Genomic DNA, 14,497 nt, shown 5'->3' on the forward strand with positions numbered 1-14,497 from the left:
GGAACACTCACAAGTGATGTCACTTCCAGCATGACCCACCAAGTGATGTCATCATGTAGCATTCACCCAAAACTCTATGATTTGACCATAGTCTTCAGGGCAAATGCTAGAGCGTATCCCAATGCTGTCATTTCTGGGTCATGACAGAAGTGACATCATGGTGTTGGCATGATGTTGATCACTCTCCCTATTTTCCCCAGCACACCCCCCCAATTGCCCAGTTGAATGGTGTCAGGAAGAGCTGACAGGTAGGTGAGAGGTCTCTATAGTTATCCCAAGTGCTTACATCATCAGTACGTTCTACTTAAGGGAGCACAGATAGCCCAATGGTGCCTGCTTGTGTATGGTCTGACTTGTTTTGCATTTTCCTGTATTTATGCTTTCCTCATTATTCTCTGTGCTTCATCCACAAAAGTTTTTTTATATATATCCAGAAAGTGGATTTGGTGCTAGACTGCAATTCTAGACTGGCTTGAGACTATATGCTATAATGCTGTCTTTGAAACTTGAGACCCAACTAGATATGATGCAGACAGCCAGGTTTGTTTATTCACCTGAGTGTGTGTGGAGGTACCAGGTAGTTCAGAAGACTTAGTGGCACTTAAGTCTTTGAATAAGAGGGAGCATTTCCACGGATCCCTCCTTCCAATTAAGACTCCTCAGTTTGCCCCGATGCTGTTCCTGATGGTCTACTCAGGAAAAAAATTCTGGGATGTTCAGTGAACTGCAGTGGGAGGTGTAAGTGAGAAATATAGGCTCTGTGAAGTCCACAGATGGTGGGATTTATTAATTTTTACCACAAAGTGAACACAGGAGAGGGTAGCTGAAGAGAACGGTGGCTCAGAGTTTTGCATGCAGAAGATCTTGGGTTTAGCTCCAGGATTTTTCCAAAGAAGTAGCAGGTGTTGGAAAAAGTCTTTCTGTGACTGAGACTCTGGAAAGATGTTTGACTAGATGATACTGAGCTGGATGGTCCAGTGGCCTAACTCCATATGTGGCAGCTTCACATGGTATCTGAAGCATACTAGCCATATGTAGCTTTTCCCTGCTCCCCCTCCTCCTCACCTGTTTAGGCTGTATTGTTCTGGGCATTTTCCTCTCATGCTTGGCTCCTTCTAGTATTGGAATCAGTCTGGGGTGTGTGGAGCCTGGGGCAATAGACCATGGGGAAGAGTTCAGTTCCTTTTAAATATATATGTGTTGTTAAAGTTAATACAAAGATACAAATGGTTTATACTTATACAGAACAATATATGAAGAACAGACACAGTTGCCTTTGCCATGCCTAATCTGCCCCTAAGCAGGCCCATAGCTATGGGAGGCACACGGGGGCAACCCCACCAGAAACATGACATGCCTTACTTGTGACTTCCCAGCTTTCACAGAAAAACATAGAGTAAATCTCTAGATCTTTGTGTTGCAGAGATATAAGGGGAAATGTTTGACTTGTTTGCCTAGGAAGGAAGGCCAGGGGGGAAGGTAAAATTTCTAGGGATTAATCAGTTAGCTCCTTCCTGACCAAGTGCCTTTCCTGACAATGAGTCTAGCCCTAAGCAGGCCTATGTCTACCAGAGGATAAATCGTGTGTTGCTCTGAGCTCCTTGGAAACAAAATTAATGAAGAAGTAGTTTTGGATACCTGTAGCCCTGGTACATTTTGCATACTTAGTGCATAATCTTCAGTGCTTATCCATTCCTTACAGATGATGGTATTCTTGTCAACTTCCACAGTGAAATAGTCCATACCACAGCAGTCTTCCTTTCACACAGTTTCTGTTCTGTTCTGTTCGTCCAATAAACTCGTACATTTGGCTGCAAGTTGCCCAAATGCAAGTTGGGGAGATGTGGAGTCGACATGTGGGAACCCTTATCAGGTCACATGAAAGACTGTGCTGGGAATGCTGCTCTGAGCCAGTGAAGTTGGGAGATAGCTTCTGAAGTGGCCAATGAGTTTTTAAGGGCATACAGATATCAACTTTGAAGCTTCATGTGCAGGCTAAAATCAGTTTGTGAGGCCCCTGGTCATTTCCTGAGTTTCTGTTATGTTAGTAGGGCTGCTGTTTCCTGGCTGAGGAGGGGGAAATCCCCCACTGCTGTTCAGCTGGTTGACAGGGAAAAAATGGTGAGAAATGTGGAAATTGCAGCATTAAACCATAGAATGTTGCCCAAATGCCAGACCGTCACTGGCATCCCACAGTATCACATTGATGTCACTTCCAGGCTCATGGGGAGTGACATCGGTTCGTTGCCAGTGATGTCATTATGCTGCCGGAGAGGGCCCCTGCTTCTGATAAGTCCCCCTGCCTGTTGCCAGGCCTTAGGGAAAGCACATTTTTCAGTTTCCTACATGACAGCAATTGCTCCACTCAAGTTGTAGGAGCTCCTAGTTATTTATGTATTTATTTCAAGATTTGTTATGCCACCTCTCCAGGGAACCTACCTGAGGCAGCTTACAAAATAAAATATGATAAAAACATAAAACATAACAAGTTGTTAATTAAAACAACAGTTAATAACAATCAAACTGAGCACAAAAACATAGATAACTGAGAAGCTTAAAATGAAAATTTTAGACTAACCCCCCCCCCCATAAAACTGGTGCTAAAACATCAGCCTCTTAATTAAAAGCTTGGGGTAAATTTTTGCATGGTGGTTGAAAAAGTACTGTAGGTACCAGGTGAGCCTCAAAAGGAAGGGTATTCCACAGGCAAGGTGCCACTACTAAAAAAGCCCTTTCTCTGGTTGCCTACCTGCCCCACCTCCGAAGGCAGGGGAATGGAGAACAGGGCTTCCGAGGCAAATCTTAACTGGCAGGCTGGACAGGTTCACACATTATTGTTCTTCTGTGATGCCTGACTTTTGGAATGGCATACATAACCTGAAGGGGGAAAGTATTGTATGAAGCTGCTGTTATCTTGCAAGCTTCATGGTAGTGGTTGCTGTTGTGCAAGAATTTTGTTTTGTATTGGTTTTGTACTGTTACTGGCATTAATAAAGCAAATGTGAATCAGCTTATGGATCTATGTTCCCTTTGTACGTAGCCTCAGGCAGCATCACAATCAGTTGTGAGGAGAAAGCACGCTCCGCCCCTTCCAAAGTCAGGAGGACACTTCTGTATACCCTTGGTTGCCATTGTCTGTGGTTGTCACCACTTCCATCCTGTTCTCAGAGGCACTAGGAGCGGTGGAGGAAGAGTAGCATTTCATTGGCTGGACTCCCGGTGGCAAAGGTTACAATGTATTTTCAGCACTGTGGCCAGCAAGCTAATGACATCACCAGCTATTAATATTTTCAGCACTGTGGCCAGCAAGCTAAATGACATCACCAGCTTATAATAGCTGGTGATGTCTGCGCCATCCTACTCCTCTTATTCTGACAGTGGCTTTTTGTTGTTGTTATGAAAGTGTGTTTTGAGCCAGCTTGTCTCTGCTGAACAGACCTGAGAACAGGTGCCTGAGTGACTACTCTAACCTGGAAACCCACAGCCAAAGGGGACGTTACATACATAGGTTTCTTAAAAACTGCCACTAGCACTTGGTATTTTCTTGAACACATGCTTCCTAAAGGATTGTTGTTAATTTTTTGCCATCAAGTCACAGCAGACGTCTGGCATCCCCACAGGGTTTTTCAAGGCAAGAGATGTTCAGAGATGGGTTTGCCATTGCCTGCCTCTGCATAACAACCTTGGTATTCCTTGGTAGTCTCCCATTCAAATACTAACCAGGACTGACTCTGCTTAGCTTCTGAGATATGACAAGTTCGGGCTAGCCTGAATATCCAGGGCAAAGGGTTGCTATAGGGTGGTGCAAACTGAAAGTGGCTGATCTATGGTGGGAAGCCTGTGTGTGTGCCTGGTATCATCTCTACCCTCCTTCCCATTGTGAAACTTGATAAGAGACTGACCATGGGGTTGGTCAGGGCAAACCTGGGAGCCTCTTAAACATTCTGGGCCTTGGAAAGTACTCAGCCACACTGACCATATGTTACGCATGAGGATGCACACAGAGACGACTGGGAGTGTCTGTACAATTTAAAAAGAAAGGCATTCTCTGGCCCAGCTCTGTCTTCCCATTCTTCAAGGGTACTCATGATGTATGATTCCCTTAAATCTCTGGAAACATAGTTTTTAGTTCAGGAGAACATTACTTTCTAGGGTTGCCAGGTCTGGGTTGAAAAATACCTGGAGACTTTGGGGGGTGGAGCCAGGAGAGGGTGGGGTTTGGGGAGGGGAGGGGACTCAGCATGGTACCATGCCATAGAGCCCACCCTTCGAAGCACCCATTTTCTCCAGGGGAGCTGATCTCTGTCGGCTGGAGATCAGTTGTAAAAGCGGGAGATCCCCAGGCCCTATTACTTGAGTAGGTTTTTCCATTTAACAGGTAGGTCAGCTTGCTCTGCATTTCTCTGGTAACGCCTTCCCTCTTTGACCCACAAAAGTAACAAAACTGAGCAGCCCTAATGTCAAATACACCTCTGATATAGTTTGTAAATCACATTGGTGTGATACTACTGCAGATAAATGGCAATTTAATGCCTCTCTTTCAAGGGCAGGGATATCTTTCATCTGCAAATATCTGGGCCCGGATCTCCTGATCGCAGATATAATAAGACAAGGATCTGGTGACATCTGTCGCCAACACTTTGGAATAAGAAGCAGAAGGAAGCAGGTGCCTCTATGAAGCACAAATATAACCAGCTATTGGAAAACAGAAAAGAAGCATTGCCTAAATGTGTCATTAAAAAGGGAACGATGAACTGTAGATGACCTACAAGAGTTGTTTACAACCTAGGCAGAACCTTAAGAACATTGCACTCCAGTTCTTTTGCTTGGCTTGGAATAGAGCGGATTAACTTTATGCTGCTACTGTGACAAGGGAAACTAAATGCAGGACTGAATTGTAAAGACAAAAAGTAAAGTTTGTGGACTGTAAAAATAAGCATTGTGCATCAGAATGGCAGTCCTGTGGCACAGAATCTAACCTTATGTTTTTGAGAATGTACCAAGGATTGGCCTGCTTAGATGCCACTGTCAACACTGACTAATCGAACATTTTCCTTTCTAGTTTCTTTAGGGCAATGTTGCATTTTGGGGCTATGCAAGTGTGGCTTAGCCATTATGGCCACTGGATTCTCTGGATGGTTTGATGGCCTGCCCCCCCCCCCCCAGGCAAGGACACCCCAGTGGCAAGAAAGTGGATGCCTGGCCTAGCTGAGCCATGCATGGGCTGGGCAGGCTGGCTGGCTTTTTCTCTTCCTGTTCTGCCCTTCTTTAGAGTTGGGGCCTTTCCCCAGGCTGGTTTTTGTTGTTGTTGTTGTTCCCAGTCTCCCCCTGGAGGCTGTGGTCCAAAAGAACAGTCATAGGCTCTTCAAACTCAATCCGTTACCTTTCCTTCCCGTTCAGTGTTTAACGTAGCATCCCCTTTGGGGATGAAAAGTAGTTTGACAGAAATATGTCTGGAATATTGTTATAGAAGGTTCTGCCTGGCAGGTCCCCTAACTGCTGTAGACTTAGTCCTACTATGACTGGGTCCTCCTTCTTAAGATTTTACTTTCATTTGCTAATGAAACTGTGATAACTAGATTATGGAGAACAAAATTCCTAATATATCTGTGTGAAATCTGAAAATATATGCATAATCCAAATGTCTTTGCTTTTGTTGAAAAATAGGATATGTCTAGTCCTTATGCCTTTGTGGAAAAGCTTGAACCGCGACAGAAGCCACTAATTTCTCAAATAAGGAATGGCCTTATGGTGATCCAAATATACCAAAACAGGCTTTCTTTATGAAAATGATAGGCATTGGGATCAGGAGAAAGTACTTTTCTATACAGTTTATCATTAATTTATGGAATTCACTGCCACACAGTCTGCTAATGGCAACTGTTTAGATGGTTTTCAAAGAAGACTAGAGAAATTCCTGGAGGAGAAGTCCAGCAGTAGTTAGTAGGCATAATAGCTAAATAGACTCTCCAGGACAGAGGCAGCAGCGCCTTGTAGGGGTCAACAGCAGAAGAGGGCTGCAGATTGTAATTCTTTCTGGACCCATCAGGTTGCCCATGGTGAGAAAGGGGACACTATGCTAGGTAGATTCTTGGTTCTTGGTCTGAGTACGTTGCGGTATATTTATTGTATATATGTATGTATGTAACGGAACAGTCTGCTCCTCCCCTAATATCTGCGTGATTTAGTTTGGTCCTATTGGGTGGAGCTCTTGTTTCAGTTCCTAGTTCTTTTTGCATGTTAGTTGAAGTTGTTGGTTGTGAGAGATGTCTTGCAAATAAACGTCTGATGTTTTGAGCCAGCTTGTCTCTGCTGAACAGACCTGAGCATGGGTGCCTGAGTGAGTACTGTAACCTGGGAACCCACAGCCAAAGGGGACGTTACATACATAGGTCTCTCACAGCCAGTTTGGTGTAGTGGTTAAGAGCGTGGACTCTAATCTGGGAGAACCAGGTTTGATTCCCCACTCCTCCACATGCAGCTGCTGGTGTGACCTTGGGTCAGTCATAAATTCTTTCAGAGCTGTTCTCTCAAGGGCAGTTCTCAAGAGAGCTCTCTCAACCCCACCTACCTTACAGGGTGTCTGTTGTGGGGAGGGGAAGGGGAAGGGGAAGGGATTGTAAGCCGCTCTGAGACTCATTCAGGTAGTGAAGGGCGGGGTATAAATCCAATCTCCTCCTCCTCCTCCTCCTCCTCCTCCTCCTCACTCTTTCTCTCTCTACCTGCTCTGCTCTGATGTAATGTCAGCATTCTGAAGCTCTCTTTACCTCCCCACAGCCTTATATACATGTTTGACACACATATTCCTTATTTTGTCAAAAACATTTGGACATTTTATAGTTGGAATTATTTAAACAGAAGCATATGTATGCACTTGCCCCATCTGCATTATTTGTACTGACTGCAAAAGCTGGGGACTGTTCACATTACTGTCTGTATTTATTTGTTTAAATATTTTTATGCTATCTCTTCACCCTATTTGGGCCCCCAAGGTAGTAAGCACTAAAAATAAAAATAAAAAACCAGCTTTTAAAACAATATACCAACAGCAACAGTAAAGATTTAAAAGACAGAAACAGAAATAAGGGTCACGAGAGATCACCAGACTAACCAAAAGAAAGATCACTTTAGAGGAGAGAGATATGAATTTCACTGGGGAGAGAATGTGACAGTTTTGGTGCCACAGCTAGGCTGACAGCCTCTACTTCCACTCTCCAGGCATCCCAGAAAATCCCTGACTACAGGGGATGTATGCAGATACTCAGCAGCATCAGCCAATGAGAGGCTGTGGAACCTCTGTTAAGGGGGGAAGATTTAAGTGGTGGGAAAATCTGTCATCGCCTCAGATAGGGCTTGGGGAAGTGACAAAGAAACATCCTTAGTTTAGGTACACAGGACTCAGGGGCCAATGAAGAGGCAGGAATAGAGCAGGTATCTTGTGTTACCCTACTGAAATAACGGGTTTGAGGCAAAAGGGGATTGAGGCAGATATCCCGAGAGATAAACCAGCACTATTTCTATATGCTTGGATTCTTGGGTTAGTGAGAAGTTCCAAGTGAAATCATTTTCTCGCTCTCTTGGCAGAAACAGCCTATCAATTTGGTAATGCTGTGGCTGTGTGAAACTAACTATTTTAAAGCAGTGTTCTGCTATCCCTTGCTGTAATTAAATGATAACTTGTTGCCTCCCTTGCCTTATCCAATAAACTACTGAGCATGAGCCATTCTCAAGAAGAGACAATAAACTTACTCCTTTTGTTGTAAAAAAAGGTGTTGATGTGAAATTACCTCAGATTCCTATTCTACCTTCCCAGGCTTCCTCTATAATAGCAGCACATAACCCAGCACAGTTATTTATTAAGATTGCTTCAATGACCACTCGCAAACCACATCCTCCGGTATATCATATATTCTAATAGTCATGGACTCCCCTGAACACTCCAACACGCTCCAAAATCAGTTCGCTCTCTGATCTGTCATTCAGAAGGTCTCCCTATCCATTGGCTGCTTTGCCTGAGTCCTGCCTCCAACATTCTAAACAGTTTGCTGTCCCCCCCCCACAGCCAATCAGAACACAGAGGTCATTTGCATATGTGGCTTGATTCGCCTTTGCCTCGGGACACAGAGGTCGTTTGCATATGCGGCCTCAATGGCCTTTCCCTCTAACATTCTAAACAGTATCCCCTTAGTATCTGTTGGGGGAAACCATAGTTGCAAATCTCCAGGTGAGGACTGAAGATCACTCAGAATTACAACTGTTTTCCAGATGGCAGAGATCAGTTCCCCTGGAGAAAATGGTGGACTCTGTGTCCTTATATCCTGCTGAGATGGCCCCTGTATGACAGCCAATGTGACGTAGCAGTCAGGGCTTCAGCTATTAAAACTGATGTCCAGATGACCCAGATCAGTTCTTTTGGAGACATTGGCTGCTTAGGCACCTGGAGATCTCCAGCTATTAAAACTGATGTCCAGATTATCAAGATCAGTTCTCCTGCAGACAATGGCTGCTTTGGGCTGTGGATTCTATAGCATTATACCCTGCAGCAGGTCCCTCCCCAACCCAAAACCTGCCCTCCCCAGGCTGTACCCCTCAAATCTACAGGTTTACAGCTCTACCCCTCAAATCCCAACCCAGAGTTGGCAACCATGTATTCGGCTATGGTACCACTTTCCTGTCCCTTGGAACCCAGAAAACATGGCACAGGAGGAGGTGCTTTTCTACCTTAGCTGCCACTGCATAACACCCCCCTCCCCCTCAAAAAATAAGTCAGAGGTGGAGAGAACCATATCTGTTACCATGAGGCTGTCCTCCCATTCTACCCACTTGGGGCAGCAAAATGACTTGAGACAGCCCTGCCTTATAGCTAAGCAGAGGAAAGAAACATGGCTTGCCTCCCTCCATTTTCCGCTTCCCTCTGCCGCCCCCCCAGCCACAGTCGGGACACTCATCTGGAGCTTCCTTCTAGATCTCGTTGTATTTTTTTCCCACAACAGGCATTACTCCTAGTCATAACTAAAAGCAATTTAGTCTTTGCTATGGGAAGAAGTGATATGTGTGGGTGAGGGACCAAGAAAACACCTGGCCATCACACAGAGTAAAGGAAGCAAAAAGCTACCTTTGCAATGAAAAGAGATTAAAATAATATGTTTATTCATTGCTTCTTCAGGGGCTCTGCTAGTAAATTGTTTCTTGGACCTGTCAGGTAAAAACAGAGTTCTTAGAATGAAACTCCTGGAGGCCCATCCCCATGCTTGAATCCTGGTAGCAATCGTGGCTGCTGTACAGAAATAAAACAAAAGTCTCATGGCATGTTAATGTCTAATGAGCTCTGGTTTATTTTTATTGCAGTTGACTAACACTGGAATTATTTCACAAATGCGCTGAACCAGGAGTTCAGGAAATTACTGTGAAAAATAACTTTTGTTTTTGCTACACAATCTTGTAGATGCTTTGTACTAGGGTTGCCAGGTCCCCCTGTGGCCACCCGCAGGGGATGGGGGGATAGGACTGCCAGATCCAGGCTGGGAAACACCTAGAGATTTGGGAATGGAGCCTGGGGAGGACAGGGACCTCAGGGAGGTACAATGTCATAGCGTCCACACTCCAAAGGATCCATTTTCTCCAGGGGAACTGATCTCTGTAGTCTGGAGATGAGCTGTAATTCTGGGGGATTCCCCAGGTCCCACATGGAGGCTGGCATCCTTACTTTGTACTAACAAAGCAATGGAACAAATGTTGAGTCCAGTAGCACCTTTAAGACCAACAAAGGTTTCTTCAAGGTATGAGTTTTCGTGTGCACACACCCTTCTTCAGTGTTCATTGTAGCATGCCATGGAGGGGGGGGGAGCAGTGGATTTTCCTTCATGGAGGTAAACTTGCTTCTTCTCTAATTATTTCCAACCAGCTTTAAGTCATTTTGCAACAACAGATTGATGTGTCACATCTGGAAATTCAACAGACTGGAGACAATAATAACTATAAAAACAAGCAGATTATGTTTATATTTTGAGCAAAGTGTTTCCACCAGGTCCTATACTGATAAGTAGCATTAATTTTAGCAGGTTATATAATACACATTATTATTTACAGGGGTCATTTGGGGGGGGACGCGGGGGGACGCCATCCCACCGGGTGAGGTGTGGGAGGGCGGGGCCTGGCGCTCCCTGCTGGTGCCCGCTGGAGGTCGCCGCCGGCTGTAAGGAGGACACACTTCCGGTGATGTCAGGGGGTGTGGCATATGCTAATGAGTTATGCTAATGAGTCCCCCTAGCTCTTTTTCTACGAAATGAGTCCCCCTAGCTCTTTTTCTACGAAATGACCCCTGATTATTTATAAAGTGATTTATATTTAAAGTGGCCAACCTGCCTAAGCCACTACTTCTAGAGCAGATAATTTAAAATATAATGCTATGCAATGTGCTGAAATACAGATCAAAACTATCCAACTTTCATACTTTGTTCTGGAAGGGTACATGACAAGGTTGCCCCTTATCACCTTTGCTATTTATTTTTGCTCTTGAAACTTTGAATGATAATGTTAGAGAATGTGCTCAGATACAAGGCCTAAAAATGAAAAGGAAAGAATTTAAACTACTAGCTTTTGCAGATGATATTGTTTTTATCATGGAAAACCCGATGGAATCAACTACGCATTTGTTAGAAGTGATACAGGAATATAGTCAGGTAGCTGGATTCAAAATTAATCTGAAAAAACTAAAATAATAACAAAAAAATTGTACAGTAAACACGAAACAAGAAATACAAAAGATAACGGGAATGGAGATAGTGAAGAAAGTGAAATACTTAGGAATTAGGTTATCTGGTAAAAACACCACACTTATAGAAGACAACTACCATAAGCTACTCAAGGAAGTTAGAAAAGATCTACAGCGATGGAAAGATATGGAGTTATCACTCTTGGGCAGAATAGCAACCATAAACATGAATATTTTACCGAAATTTCTTTTTTTAACCCAGGATATTAAAAAAATTACAATTCTTTGTGGATTTAGATAAAATCATTAAAAAACATTATTTGGTATCCTAAACGGGCAAGGATCAAATGAAAGATGCTCCAAAATAGAAAGGAAAAGGGGGGCTTTGGACTACCCAATTGGAAATTATATTATCAGGCATCAGCCTTAACTTGGATAAAAGAATGGTTAAATTTTGAAAATATTAGAATTCTAAATTTAGAAGGCCATGATCACAGTATGGGATGGCATGCCTATGCGTGGTACAGGAAGGACAAGATACATTCTAATTTTAGATATCATATTATAAGAGGAGCGCTTCTAAGGATTTGGAATGAAATAAAAGATAAATATTATAGCAAGACACCAAAGTGGGTGTCTCCCTTAGAAGCCTTCATAAAACCTTCCCTTATTAACGAGTGCGATAGAGTAAGTTATGAAGTATTGTTGGATGAGAATAATAAATTAAAATCGTAGGAAAGTTTACTAACCTTGTACAAAATAAAATTAACTTGGTGGGAAAATTTACAACTCCAATCCAGATATTTTAAAGATGTGATAATAGGTTTTCAGAACTCTAAGACGCAACTAGACAAAATTTGGCTCTCAACAAACGATAAATTGGTGCAGAAACTTTATAAATTATTGTAAGATGAACATATGCAAGATGAAGCTGTTAACTCAACAATGGTTACCTGGATGAAAGATTTAGGGCATATTATCGATATAGAAAAATGGACAGAGACTTGGAAGTCCTTAAAATATATGAAGGCTACGAATTATAAAGAAAATATATACAAAGTATTCCATCGTTGGTACTGGTCCCCAGATAAGCTGGTAAAATGTAACTTTTTAATATCTAGAAATTGTTGGAAATGTAAATGTGGGAACTTTTTTTCACATGTGGTGGCAGTGTGGCAAAGTGTATAATTACTGGAAGATGATACAAAAGTTAATCTCAGAAATAATGAATACAAATATGGATTTGTCTCCTGAAATATATTTGCTTAATATGGTCCCGGACCATTATAAGAAAAATGATAAATATGTTTTAATTTACATTTTAACAACTGCCAGAATACTATTAGCCAAATATTGAAAGCAAGAAGAACTTCCCACAAAAGAAGAAGTGGTGGGCAAGGTGTTAGAAATGGCAGAAATGGACAAATTAAGTTTAACTCTTCAAAGGAAAGAGGACAATATTTTCTATGTAAGATGGCTGTGTTTATATAACTGGATTAATAAGTTTTGGAAAATTTAGACTTAAATATGTGGGAAAGATGTATAGGTACATTGTTATAAGCTCTGTAAAACTGATAAATAAACACAATAAAAAAAGAAAAAATCTTAAGGAGGGTTTCTAAATGAAAAGTCCAATAGTAGCAAGAAAGACTGCTGAAAGACTGCTACCACAGGGCAATGACATATCTAGCAACGTCTGATGTTCACTTGAAAGTGCATTCTAGAATATGCTCTTGAATGTTCTGTAATGCTCAAGGATTCCATGACAGACATAGAGGATATCCCATTTTCTGGAACAACCCTTACCTGAATGGTAAAGAGAGAGGGGTTGTAGAACCACAGAGCAGCCACTGAAAAATGCCTCTTCTAGTTCTTATTTTGCTGCTGAAGACACTATCGTAAAAAGCTCTCGTATCTGAAAATTGCAGTTGCAATGGGATAAAAATTATTATCAATCAATGAAGAAAATTCTGGTTTATGACAGCACCATAAATTGTGCTGATGCAATAGACTGTAGGCAACCAGTGAAAGCTCTGGAATATTGTTCCTATGTGCTCCAAGTGACCCTCACCGCCCATCATGAGGTGGGGTCACTGCATTCCATACCAGCTGCAGCTGTTGAAGAGTTTTCAGTGGCAGCTGTGCATAGAGTTCATTACATGGTCTAGCACCGTGACCCCTGTTTAATGAAGATGTTAGACAGACTTTTTGCCTGATGGAGTTTGTGATATGGTATATATATCTAGTACAGTATGATATTGCTCTGTATAAAGAAGCCTTGTTTAAGAACAGTTAAGTGGGGGTTTTTTAGAGGTGACTAACTTATTCTTTGCATGAATAAGAAGGAAGATGGCTGCAAAAATGTTATTCAGAACAGAACTGAGGATTCAAAACAACCGACATTAATTTGGAGCTCTGAACACTGTGCATACATAAAAGAATACTATTTTAGAAACAGACAACTGCCTTTTTGAAAAGAAATCTAAAATTGGCTATTGTCATAGCAGTAATATTTACACGGTCTGTTTTGGCAAGGTTTAAATCCTGGGCTCCACTATAAAACCTAAAAATGTCTTGGACATGAAGTTGTTTACACAAAATATGAGAAGATATAAAGTTACAGAGCTGGGGATTGGAAGAGGCTTTGAAACCGTCCTCTGTGTGCTGACGTCACATAGAAACCAGCTGCTGGGATGATGCTAAACGGATCTGTTTTTCAGTTTGCAAAAAGTTGCAAGGCTGATCTATTAGACTTCTAAGGGCTGCCCTGGTCGAGAAACTGAGCACTCTCATCTCTTTTAAGGATTGGTATTTTCACAACTGGAAGCCCTTTCCCAGCCTCAGTGCTTTCATTGCTAGTTTACATGTGGACTGAAATCATTCAGAAGGGATTTTTCCTCTACAAAAGGTAAGCTTATCTTTTTTTAAAAAAACTTTAAACTGTTGCTTGAACCTTATTTAAAGACAAGAATATGTCCACAACTAGATGAGCTTGAAATGGTGCCCAAGCCATTATTTAAATATCACTGTGGGTTTCCCCCCTAATTTGAATGCTGCTCAGTGATCATCATAACAAAAAAACCTGGATTATTTAAGGATAGAGAGATTTGTACAGTGAATGAAAGAGACAGGCAGCCCTTTGAATTTCCTTACCAGGAGAAAGTCTTGGAAGTTTGTACACAATAATGCAGAAGTTGGCAGTTGTTGTGAAAGACTCAACACTCACCACTTTGTTGAGTGTGCATGGTTATATTCTGGCACTGCTGAATGACTGTGCTGCTTGAAAACCAAAGAGGGCTCTGCTTGCTGAAGCTGCCTTGGGTATCACTTTTATTCACCTCTGTTAAAACATAACACCACCTTGACTTATGTCTTGGCATGTTATTTTTAGAGGCTGCCTTCCGTACCCCAGAAGGTTTTTATTTAAAACTATTTTATGTGTATTAGGGGCAGAGTGGAATAAAGGGAAGCGTAATGTGAAAGACCTTATACAAAATTTTGAAATGATAGGAGAATTCAGTTTGTTTTGAAGAAGCGAGAGTGACATATGTACAATTGATTCAGAAAACACTGATTATTTGCCTAAAGCATACTGCTGTATTGAGTTTCTGACCTTGGCTAGGACGTATTGAAAAGTGTCAGTACAGTGAAAGACACACAGCTGATCCCCAATGGAGACAAAAAAGTGCCTTGCTGTGGATAATAGTTATATACTTGTAAAATAAAATAATTGTAAAATAAAAAGATCAATTTATAATTGCAGCCTTTTAAAAGTATGGCTGT

This window comes from Gekko japonicus, unplaced genomic scaffold, assembly GCF_001447785.1.
Source record: "Gekko japonicus isolate JY-2015 unplaced genomic scaffold, Gekko_japonicus_V1.1 scaffold907, whole genome shotgun sequence".
NCBI classification, from domain to species: Eukaryota; Metazoa; Chordata; class Lepidosauria; order Squamata; family Gekkonidae; genus Gekko; species Gekko japonicus.